The sequence below is a fragment of the Chiloscyllium punctatum genome, chromosome 35 (assembly GCF_047496795.1).
Source record: "Chiloscyllium punctatum isolate Juve2018m chromosome 35, sChiPun1.3, whole genome shotgun sequence".
NCBI lineage: Eukaryota > Metazoa > Chordata > Chondrichthyes > Orectolobiformes > Hemiscylliidae > Chiloscyllium > Chiloscyllium punctatum.
In genome coordinates, this window is record NC_092773.1 from 29,637,165 (window position 1) to 29,650,587 (window position 13,423).

The window sequence follows — 13,423 nt, forward strand, 5'->3', positions numbered from 1 at the left end:
TAATGAATACTTTACAGCAGTATTCAAATTGATAAAGGGCAACGTTAGTCAGAATATGGAAGGATATGCAACAACATTAGATCGGACTGAAGTGGTCAAAAGAAGAGCTTTTAACAATTTTGGTAGATTTGAAAATAGACAAGACGCCTGGGCTGGATGACATGTGTCCTCGAATTTTCTGGGAAGCCGGGGGGAGAGTTTAGGGCCTTGAGAGTTTGACATTATGTCATCATTATTGAAAGGAATAGTGCCAAATGACTGGAGGATAGCAGATTTTGTTCCTTTCTTCGGATTGGGAGTCGGGACAAAACTGATAATTTAAGGCCAGTGAGATTTCTTTGGATGTTGGAAAATGCTAGAAGATTTATAATACTATGGACAGGAATAATTTGAATCTGGTTAGACAAATTGATTTTGTGAAGGGTAAGAAGTGCCTCAGTAACGTTATTAAGTTTATCAATAAATTGACAAAACAAGTGGATGAAGGTAAGCGGTTGCTGTGGTGTATATGGACTTTGTGGAGGCGTTTGATAATGCTGTACACGGTTAGTTATTGCACAAAATATGGAGTTTGGGATTAAAGGTAACTAAGCGGGTTGGAGCAGAAATTGACCAGCTGAAAGAAGACAGACAGCGGTGTTTAGTCGGCAATATTCTTCCTGGAGTTCAGTTACCAGTGGTGTGCTGTAAGCCGTTGTTTTGTGGCCACTGCTGTTTTCCATTTTCATGACAGATCTGGATGTGGGCGGAAAAGGATGGATTAGTCAAATTTCAAATGGCGCTAAAGATGTGGATGGTGCTGAAGAATGTTCTGGGTAACAGTGGAATACCAGTAAGATGCAGAGAAGGCTGAGAAGTGGCAAATAATGTTTAATGAGAAAATCTCTGAGGTAGTTCACTTTGGAAGAATCAACAGGAGTGCAGAGCTCTGGGGACATGGTAAAATTTTGGCAGTGTGGAATAACAGAGAGATCTCAGTGTCCATGCAATTATATCCCTGAAAGTTGCCACCCAAGCTGATAGGGTTGTTAAGAAGGCATATAGTGTGTTGTCGTTTATTGGTTGGTGGATTGCGTTTCGTAGCCACGATGTCAAGTTTCAGCTGTACAAGACAAATGTAAGGCCGAACCTGGAATATTACATACGGTTCAGGTCACTGCATAACAGGAAGGATATGCAAGCATTGGAAAGGGTTCAGAAGAGATTTTCAAGGATGTTTCCTGGTATTGAAGGGAGTTTTTTTACAAGGAAAGGATGCGAGAACTTCGGCTGTTTTCTTTGGAGAGATGAAGGGTGAGATGTGACTTAGTCGAGATGCCTAAGGTAATATGACAGTCAGTTAGAGAGGGCAGTGAGAGAGTTTTTCCTCGGATGGTGACGGCTAACACGAGGGGACATTACTTGAAATTGAGCGGTGATAGATTCAGGACATATATAAGGAGTGGATTCTTCACTCAGAAAGTAGAAGAGGCGTGGAACAGTCTGCCGGCAACAGTCATCGACTCAAAGAGGTGAAAGGCATTTAAATAGCCATTGGACATACACATGGATCATGATGGAACTGTGTTGATTAGACGGGTGTCAGATTATTTTGACAGATCTGCGCAACATTGAGGATTGAGAGGACTCTGCTGCGCTGCAGCGGTCTACGTTCTGAACACAATTCTGTGGAAATCTCTATAATCGACTTTGGATGGAACTTTCAACACACGACATTCTCCGGACGTTTCTGTGACAGACATTCAGCGGACCATTCCGTATCCGACGTTCCCCGATTCATGCTGTACCAGGCGTTCCGTGGATTATTCTGTACCCGGCATTTCCCAGAATATTTCATACTCGGCATTCCCCAATACACTTTGTACCCGACATTCACCAGAACGTTCTCTACCTGACATTCCACGAAAATTCTCGATGCGATATTTCCTGGAACTTTCTGTATCCAACATTCCTTGGCACATTCGATACCCGTCATTCCCCAGAACATTTCAGGCCTGACATTATTTGTGAACGGCCGGATGGCAGTGAACTGAGCAAAAGATCAAATCCAGAGGGAAGAAATCCCAGTCCAGAGAGAATGCGATATTATTTCAGGTCCACTCATGTTATGCGGTGATTCTTTTTCCCTGTATTTACATTTCTTAACGACAGAGGATCGAACACATTTTCGACTAAAAGAGAGGAATTAGGATAGAATCCTTCAGGAAGCATCGTTTTCACGTTCTGTATTAGGGATTGGGAAGAAGTTGTTTGTGCTTGCTCTTGCTTGATCGAGTGTGCGGAAATTTTCAAGAAACCATCTGTTCCTACAGATGTGTGCCTGTGTGATGGGGAGGGAAATTTTCTTGTGTCTTATGACACATTTTGTCAGTAAGTCAGACCTTCCTGGTTTGTTTTACTATTCTGTTCGTTTTGCTGTTTGTTCTTTGTTTATGAAGTATAGCGTGTTAAAAACCGAAAGCTGGCCTGGGACAAAAACTGCTGTTGGAAATGATGCTACTATTCTTGCTACTCGGCCACAAGTTGCAAAATTGTACTCAACAGGATCCTAGTGTTCGGACAGAAAGTTCTGCTGAAAGCCTCTTAAGATTTCCAAAATTAGAAATATAGAATTTGCTTGCCCCAGGGTTGATACTGGGTGAAACCCAATTTGATAAGCCTTGGACCCACGTTGATTTTTGTGTCATGCTTCAAGACATTCCCGATCCACTCGAGTGTCCAACATTAGTTTTAATTGCCCAGTACATATCTGCTGTAATTACAGCTGGTTGCTTCAGGATGTGTAGACTTTAATGAATTTGCCATGCATGACATATTCGGCAACTAATGAAGCCTCCGTTGTATTTAACTTGGTTTCCGAGCGAAAGCAGTGTGACGAAAATCTTGTCTTCAGAGGAAATGTTTTCACTCTCTGCCCATTCTTATAAGGCTGATTGCACACTGGGTTAAATTACAGGAAGGGATTTTTAGCTCTTTTCATATTATTCAATTACCTGCAAACGTGTACAGGTCGTTACAGTCATTGAAACACCAAAAATTAACAGAAATATACAATGTTTTGTTTCGGCTCGAGTATTGCAGGAAAAGCAGAAAAGTGGATTTGAAATTCATTTGCATCAACGGAGATCCCGTTGAATCTCTGAGCAGACACAGGGTGAATGGAAGCTTCATGAGGAAAACTGCTTTCTTTATGAAACGTGCCACTTCACATCCGGGATGATGACAGGAGGCAAGCGCATAGCAGAGGTCACAGCCCTCATTGTCCTTATATGTGTTCTTGTCAGAAACAACTGCTTTACTGTCCTTATCGCATGTTCCATCACTTGGCCGTGTATGCCTTAGCATCTCAAATCACCATTTGATAACTTCGGAAGTTTAGATGGGTTTCTGCCGTTGCGACCCTGACAGAGAGTGAGTTACACATCATTCCACCCGCTGAGTGAGAAAGTTTTCTTGCATTTCTACTCAAACCTTTCTTCCTCTTATCTTAAGTCTACTCCCCCTGGTATTCAATCAAGAGGAAACATTTCCTTCAGTCCACCATTTCCATGTTCCTCATTATTTTGTACACATCAGTCATGTCTCCGCAAAATAATGTCTACTATAGGAAAAATACCCCATGTTATGGACGAGGCTGGACCATTCAAAACATTCTTAAACAGATGGCCCAGACCGTAATTTCGCTATTCGTTTTGATAACTGTACAGTGAGTATTACCTGGATTAATTTAGCTGGGTTGACTACGAGATTTTACGACAGCCAGAAAGACAAGACAAGCCGAACAGGTACGATAGGTACAACAAGCAACAAGACAACTCAACAGTCAATCATTGAATGTTTGACTCCCAGGTGACTTTTCCTCTTGTCTGTGTGATGTTGAACACGGGCACATTCATTTTTGAGGTCCTCAATAGATTTCCTGTGACCATTATTAGCCAATCCAATTCGCAATTCGGTGACAGTATCCAGCCATGAGCGCAAAACTGATTCTATGTGGCTTTTGTCACAGAATTGTCCAGAGTACTTTCATTGTCAAATGAATTGCTGAGCTGATTTAACCAGCTGAATACATTTACGGCCATCTCGTCACCACTGATTATCAACTAATGTCTTTGTTAAGGCGCGAAAAGCTTCTGAAGATTGCCAGATATCTCCTGAAACTTCTCACACATATTGTATTCTCCATCCCAAAGAATATTCTTTTTATGGTCCCGACTCAAACGTTTACTATTGAATAGCCCGTCAACATGCAATCTCAATACTTCCATAGACCCTTGTTAACTTTCTGAAACCATCAAGACTTTCATTAAAAAATATTGCGATACTTCCTTGTCCCACAGAACAATCTAAGTGCCTATTTAAATAAGGCCAATCTGACCGATTTACCCAATCGTCTCTCAACTCTGTCCTCAGATACCCAGATCCACAAAAGTCCTCGACTTTTTCTCTTCTTTTATTTTTAAATGGAGTCTTCACCTCCCGCAAAGTCCTCGACCTTCTTTTCTCTTTTAAGTGGAGTCTTCGACTCCCACAAATGTCTTCAACCTTCTTTTCTTTCACTTCTTCCTCCTTTTTTGTATTTGCATCCTGTCTCCTTGATCCTATCCTTGCTAAGACCGACCCTTTTGGGCTGGGCGAGGGCAATAGACAGCGCAGATCAGGTCAACCACTTCTTGAATGAAAGGAAAACCAACTGGATAAAAAAAACTCACTTCTGTCTGATTCCTCAATTCTCAATAGCGGAGGTCTCAAGACTTTTACACTGCTGTCCACGATCCGTCCGTGCCAAATCCACAATTCACGGCAGCATATGAAGATCTGGACCCTCTGGAGGGGCCTTTCGGTCCCGAGATCGGTCAAAAGAATGACGAGAAGGATGGTCTGGTTCAGCAAGGTTACATAATTTAATCAGATCGGCTGGGGGCAGATTTTACCTGCAACACAAACCTTAGAAACTTGTGCGTTCCTTGGAGAAATTGTGTAATTGAATTTGAACAATAAACAATTTTCTGTTTCTTAAGAGACAGTCCAACCTAAATTACAAAGCAAAACCAATGAAATGTAATAAGGTGACATCATGGACAGTAGGTTAATACAATGATATTTGCTAGAAAACAGTATTGTCTTACGCACATTATCATGTCATATTGGTGATCCAAGGTTAGTCAGGGTGTCAGTGCATGTGATATGATTCATATTATGAAGCCTCCATTATATGATTTATCTATTAATTCAGCTAGCTCAACAAGACAGGAATGCAGGGTGAAGAAGCCATTTTGCACAGAATGTTACTTTGCAGCCTGTAGCCATTTTATTATGTTACTATGTCTTACTTGCATTGAGGATCCATTTTGTAGTTAGTAAAAACATACATTAAGTCATTGCTCCTGACAACAGCCTAAATCCCGAATTTAGATCCCCAACTTCTCCACTGTTGAACCTCACACCAGTGCACACTCCTCCATGGTCACACGTCTCTCCCACACGCTGGCCCAACTTCATGCTGAGTCCCCTGCACGCTCCCCCAGGGTGAACCTCACTCCTCCACATACTAGCTCACCATTGCACTTACTCCCTAGCACACTCCAACAGCATCACACTCATTTCCCGTTTACTCCCTTGTACACGGACCCACTGCCAGTCTGACTTCCCTCACACACTCAACCACCACCTCACTCACACCCCTGAAAACTCTCTCACCTCATGCTCACACCGTGTCACACTTCACCTTCACACTCACTCCTCACATACTCGCCCACTGTTATGTCCACTCCCCTACAGTTTCGCCCATCATCATGCTCAATTCAACCTCACACTTTTCCACCTCACGGTCCCGCCCCTGTACATTTCCCCACTACCACACCCATATTACTCACACACTCAGCCAACGCCATTCTCACTCTCCCGCGCATTGAGCACCATCACATCATACAGCCCACACGGTCCCACACCATCACACTCACTCTCCCGTGCAATCAACCCCGTTGCGCTGATGCCCTGACACACTCTTCCACCATCATGCTCACTCCGCTGCACACTCTCCATCATCACACTCATTCCCCCGTATACCCACCCATACTGACGCTCAGTCGTCCGCTCACTCTGTCGCCATCACACTCATTCATCTTCACGTACATTTAACATCATGCTCACTCCATCGCATAGACCCAAAACATCACACTCTATCCCCTGCACACTCTCTCACCTTTATGCCCACTCATGTGCAAATTCCACCACTCTCAGGCTCAGTCCACTTCAAATATCTGCACCATGGCAATCACACCCCCACACACTCCCCCACCTCTCATCCTGACCCTGCCAACATGATACGCACTGCCCCACATATGCACTCACTGGCACACGAACACCCGCGCACAAACACACAGCATCATGCTCAATCCACTGAACACTCCCCAACCATCACACTCGCAACCCCAACCACTACGTCACTGTGTCGTTCACTCCACTGCACAATCCTCCGTCTTCACCTGCACTCCCCGACATCATGCTCACACTCTCACACACTCCACAACTGTCACACGCACTCTCTCATACACTCCCCCATCATCATGCTCACTCCAACTCAGACTTCCTTAGCATAGCATTCACTCCTCGGCGTACACCTCCAACAGATCACCCACTCTCTCGCACTCTACCCCACAGTCATGCTCATACCTCAACACACTACCTCACGATGACCCTCATTACCCCACTAGGTCCTCAACATCACGCTTATTACTTCATGCACCCACCACCCCACCACCATGCTCACTCGCTCCGGCACTCGCCCACCATCACTGTGCCTCCTTTGCAGTCTCTCTCCCCTAAGCATTGGGCTTGAATAATCCCCAGGGGCCTTTGACCTCAAAACAAACATATTCCGCGACTAACAGCCAGTGGTTCCAACTCAGCCTGCTCCATGTGTAATACCCTGTTATACTTCCTTCACTGGTTAGCCTGAACGACGCCCGAAGATTCCACCCCGATATTTACCTTCTTCAACAGTTTGTGTCTTCACCCCATTGTGTCCCCCGCAAGGTAATTTGGCTTAAGCCCCATAAATGTCCCAACTCAGTAACCTGGATCTCCCTACATTCCTTTGATCCCCAAACAATGGTCTGAATTTCCATGCTCCCCTGTGATCTCCAAGAAGTGACCTGATGCTCCACAGCTTACCCCCCCCTTACCCGAACAATCGCAGGAATGGCCAAGTCCCCAACCTCTCTCTCCCAGCAAGAGAAAATGAGAGAATATTCAGAAAGAGAGGTTTGGAGGCAGGGAGACTGCGACGTAGCAAGTGCAATATGGAGAGGCAGTGAAACAGAATGTTGAATGAAAGGGACAGTGAAATAAAGTTTGTAAATGTTTGGAAAGAAAAAGACACACACTCAGAGGAACAGTGTGAAAGTGGTAGGGAGATGTGTTGGGATAGGGACGAAGGGAGAGATATCGATTCTGTGGAAGGCCTGGGCGGAGTAGTGGACGTGCTGTGAAAGTAAGGACGGAGTGATGTAAACCCAACTCTTGAGCTCACGACCCATTCCACTCCCCTTGTCTAAGGATTATGATTTTGACTTAGTCTGTTTCTCTCCAGCACAGCTTCTTCAATGCAAACACAAACAATAATCTCGTTCAATCGTTGGCACTCTTGAATCAACATTTTTATTGTTTACAAATTGAAGTGATAGATACAGTCATGGGATGGTACATTTTCTCACTGACTACGAGTTGTGAAAAACACTGAAATGTGTCCCTATGCCGCCTGTTGGGTAAGGTTGGACAAACCAGCACTGTCCTCAGTTTGTTACCATAGCAACAGACTGAGTCATTGCTGAAGCAATGCACTGAAAGGATAAAATCCCGGCGGGATGCATTAATGAGTGAATTTGATTGATTGATGAATTTTGATAAAGGGACAATTAATCACAGTCTTCAGCTGCTGTCTGAACTTTGTCTGGGTCACGGCATAAATCGCAGTATTTGTGCAGCAACTAAGGAGCTGCACCATGAAGCCCAATTCCTGCACAAATGGATGAAGAGACATAGGAGAATACACAACGTATCGCATCCGATTCCATATAGAATACACCATTATCGTTGTCCATAATAGAATGAAATTGGCTGAGATCACAGACAGAAGTATTATGGATTTTTTTCGATTTCTCATTTCTGTGTCCGACCGAGTGTTTGCATTGTTGTGAGCCCGGACCCTCCTGCGGGCTCTGCTGGTCACTAAAATGTGTCTGATGGTACAAGCATTGAACAGCAGAATGAGGAGAAATGGGAGAGCTGGGGTGAGATAGTAATGCATGGATTCGATTATTACCCAGAAAAGAGAGGAATAAACAGACAATGTTACCTGACAAAACCAAGGTCCGTGCCATAGCCCGTAACGAGGTGTGAGCATATAATACCAGAAAATGTTCTTTAGACAACTAAGCACAGTAACTGTTCCCAGAACCACGCCCACTGTTTTCTCACTACAATATTTACTTTTCAGCTTCGGGCAACAAATGGCCACAAAGCGATCAAACGTGAAAGTGACCGTAAACCAGACAGAACAGTCAGTGGCTGCATAAAGCTGGACGGCGTGGATATTACACAAGGGGATGGACTTCAGGAAATGAAAATGTTCCGGATAAACAATGGGAATGTGTCTCAATAACAGGTCGAGGATAATAATCAGTAGATCCGCCACTGCCATGGCCCCCAGGTAACGTCTGACACATGGAGACAATCCACAATCTTTATAAAGCAGGACGTAGATCGTCACGACGTTAACTGTGAAGAAGGAAAATAAATAAAGTATACATCAGTCTGGAGGCAATGTTCCCAGTGTGAATGATGACAGAGTGAATTTTTCCAATGTATGTCTACTTTAAGAGATCCATTGAAATAATTGCAGCTGAAGTCAAAAATGGGAAGGCCTGATTTACTGACAAAATGTGTCATAAGACACAAGAAATGGCCCCTCCCCTTCACACAGGGACACATCTGTAGGAACAGATGGTTTTTTGAAAATTTCCACACACCCGATCAAGCGAGAGCAAGCACAAATCACTTCTTCCCAATTCCTAATGGGTGACATGAAAACGATGCTGTCCTGAAGGATTCTAACCTAATTTCTCTCTTTTAGTCGAAAATGAGTTCGATCCTCTGTCGTTAAGAAATGTAAATTCAGGGAAAAAGATAAACCGCATAACATGAGTGGACCTGGAATAATATCGCATTCTCCCTGGACTGGGATTTCTTCCTTCTCGATCTGACCTTTTGCTCAGTTCACTGCCTTCTGGCCGTTCACAAAAAATGTCATGTCTGGAATGTTCTGGGGAATGTCGGGTATCGAATGTGCCAAGGAATATTGGATATAGAAAGTTCCAGGAAATGTCGCATCGAGAAATTTCGTGGAATGTCAGGTAGAGAACGTTCTGGTGAATGTCGGGTACCAAGTGTTTTGGGGAATGCCGAGTATGAAATATTCTGGGAAATGCCGGGTACAGAATAATCCACGGAACGCCTGGTACAGCATGAATCGGGGAACGTCGGGTACAAAATGGTCCGCTGAATGTCTGTCATAGAAACTTCCGGAGAATGTCGTGTATTGAAAGTTCCAGCCAAAGTCGATTATCGACTTTTCCACAGAATAGGGTTCAGAACGTAGACCGATGCAGCGCAGCAGAGTCCTCTCGATCCTCAATATTGTGCAGACCTGTCAAAATAATCTGATGCCCTTCGAAACTACACTTTTCCATCATTATCCATGTGTATGTCCAATGGCTATTTAAATACCTTTCACCTCTGTGAGTCTATTACTGTTGCCGGCAGACCGTTCCACGCCTCTTCTACTTTCTGAGTGAAGAATCCACTCCTGATATATGTCCTAAATCTATCACCGCTCAATTTAAAGCAATGTTCCTTCGTGTTAGCCTTCACCATCATAGGAAAATTCTCTCACTGCCCTCTCTAACTGACCATCATATTAATTTATGCATCTCAACTAAGCCACCTGTCAAACTTAATCTCTCCACTGAAAACATCCTAAGTTCCCTCAGCCTTTCCTCGTAAAAAAAGAACTCCCTTCATTACCAGGAAACATCCAGGAAAATCTTTTCTGATCCCTATCCACTGCTTGCATATCCTTCCTGTCATACAGTGAACTGCACTGTATGTAATGTTCCAGGTTCGGCCTTACCATTGTCTTGTACAGCTGAAACATGACATCGTGGCGACGAAACGCAATCCAACAACCAATAAACGACATCACACCGTGTGCCTTCTTAACAACCCTATCAACTTGGGTGGCAACTTTCAGGGATTTCATGGCATGGACACTGAGATCTCTCTGTTAGTCCACTCTGCCAAAAATTTTACCATGACCTCAGAGCTCTGCATTCCTGTTGATTCTTCCAAAGTGAACTACCTCAGAAATTTCCTCATTAAGCATTATTTTCCACTTCTCAGCCTTCTCTGCATCTTACTGGTATTCCACTGTTACCCAGAACATTCTTCAGCATCATCCACTTCTTTCGCGTCATTTGAAATTTGACTAATCCATCCTTTTCCGCCCACATCCAGATCAGTCATGAAAATGAAAAACAGCAGTGGCCCCAAAACAACTGCTTACAGCACACCACTGGTAACTGGACTCCAGGAAGAATATTGCCGACTAAACACCACTGTCTGTCTTCTTTCAACTGGACAATTTCTGCTCCAACCCGCGTAGTTACCTTTAATCCCAAACTCCATATTTTGTCCAATAACCTACCGTGTACAGCATTATCAAACGCCTTAATAAAGTCCATATACACCACAGCAACCGCTTACCTTCATCCACTTGTTTTGTCAGTTTATTGATTAACTCAATAACGTCACTGAGGTACTTCTTACCCTTCACAAAATCAATTTGTCTAACCCGATTCAAATTATTTCTTTCCATAGTATTGTATCTCTTATAATCTTCTCCAACATCTTGCCACATCCGAAGAAATCTCACTGGTCTTAAATTATCAAGTTTGTCCCGACTCCCAATCCTAAAAAAGGGAACAACATATGCTATCCTCCAGTCGTTTGGCACTATTCCTTTCAACAATGATGACATAAAGTCAAAATCTAAAGGCTCTGAAATATTTCCCCGGCTTCCCAGAGATTTCAAGCAAACTTGCTATCCAGCCCAGGCGTCTTGCCTATTTTAAAATCTACCAAATTTGCTAAAAGCTCTTCTTTTGAGCACTTCAAACCGAACAAATGATGTTGCATATCCTTCCGTATTCTCACTAACGTTGCCCTTTATCAATGTGAATACTGCTGTAAGGTATTCAATAAGCACATCCCCGGTCCACTATTATATTTGATTGTCCAGAATCTTAATCAAATCTTTCTGATATTGTGATGTGCCCATAGATGGCCTCGTGATTTCCTCGGTCCTATCCGCCAACAAATTCTCCAGACCACTCCTGGCTGTTATTTTCTGGGAAAATTATTACACTCAAGCCCCGATCTGAGCCTTCACGCCTCATCCTCACATAAGTCTTCCAAAGGTTTTCTCTTCTCTAGTAAATCATAGCTGCATTCTCTGGACAAGTCCCTCCCTGCCTGATATGTATGCACTTATCAAGGAGCGGCAGTATCTGTTCCTTGAATGAGCTCCACTTTTCAACAGTGTCCATCCCCTAGTTTCCTTCCCCATCCAATGCATCCTAAATCTTGCCTAACACATTCATAATTGCCTTCCCCTAGGTATATCTCTTTCCCTGCAATATATACTGTAAACACAACCGAATTATGGTCACTATCTCCTAACTGCTCACCAACGTCCAAATCTAACATCTGGCCGAGTTCATTTCCCAAAACCAATTGCAATATGTTGTCGTCCATTATTGCCTGTCTACATACTTTGTCATAACATCCTGCTGCACACATCGAACCGGAACTGACCCATCTAACCGACCGAACGACAGTAATCTTAATCAAAATTGATTAAGTTATGTCGCCCTTTTGAATTACCCTGCTTTTCGCGCTGCTATCGACTATCATCTTTTAATCCGGTCCTCTGCATTCCTCGACAAATTCCGAGGGAAATGGCAAACTCCAAAAATGGTGACCTCCCTTTTATTGTTTCTAACCTCAACCCAAACTACCTCAGTGGGTTCGGCCTCTAACGTTCTCTCAGCTGCTGTAATACTATCCTTGATCAACAATGCCACGCCTCCCCCCTTTGACCCTTATTTCTGTCCTTGCAGAATGCATGTACATCCCAGAGTCTGCAACAACCATTCCTATGCCTCCTCTCGACATGTCTCTGAAATGGCCAGATCATGAAAAACCCTGGGAACAAACGATGCTGCAGGTTAAACCACATTACTCCGGATGCTGCTGACATGACGTACACGCATTTCGAACGAACATCATGGTTGTCGGTACCCTCTCGCGAACTTGTAAATCTAAACCCGATCTCACTCCCCTCAACGTGTTGTACACTGAACTACCATTCACGTTCCCATCCACTGATGCATCAGTTTAAACCCACCGCATTAGCATATTACCCTCTCCAGGATATTATTGATCCTCTATAGCACGAGAAGACCATCCTGCTTGTAAAGATCTCAGCTTCCCCAGAAAGAGCTCACATCTACGATTTTGATGTCGCTGTGGAGGAACTACCACTCTGGAGCTCCTCTCAATAACCCTCTCCGCCTCCGAAATGATGCGAAGTTCATCCAGCTCCAGTTCCCTAACACAGCTCTCGAGGAGCTGGCGTTTGGAGCTTTCACCACAAAAGAAGTCTGCACAGACAGTACAGGTGACCCTTACCTCCCACACATTTGAGCAAGAATATTCATCAGCCCTCATCTCCATTCCCACTGTTCTAAATTTCCAAATCGGCCGCTGAAAAAAATAATGTAAACACAAAAAATAAACATTGAGCACATACCAAACGATTCAGATAACATGTTTTTGGTTAGAAGAGGAGGATGATTGGGAGACACAACCCAAGTCGTGTTTTGGGTAAAACAACCGCCAAAAAGTGTTACCCCTTGAACTCTCCGACAGCCTCCGACTCGATGCTCCACACTTCCAGCTGCTGAAACAACATGGTGGGCCCCGACGGGCGAAGTGAGAAATTAAACATTTGTCCTCACCCTCCTGATAACCGCCTGCTCGATGTTTCCTCATAACCTGCTGCTGAAACAACATTGGCGTGCCCCGACGTGAGAGGTGAGTTTTTAAAATGCTTTCTTCACCTTCCGGAGAGCCTCCTGCTCAACGCTCCAGCACTTCCTCTTGCTGAACCAACAATGTTCCGCGTGTAGAATATTCCGTGTAAAGTCGGGTATACAATATTATGGAGAATTTAGATTATGGAATGTCCTTGCCTTTGGGCTATTCGCTGATTGTTCCAAAATAATCAGCACCATTCACAACT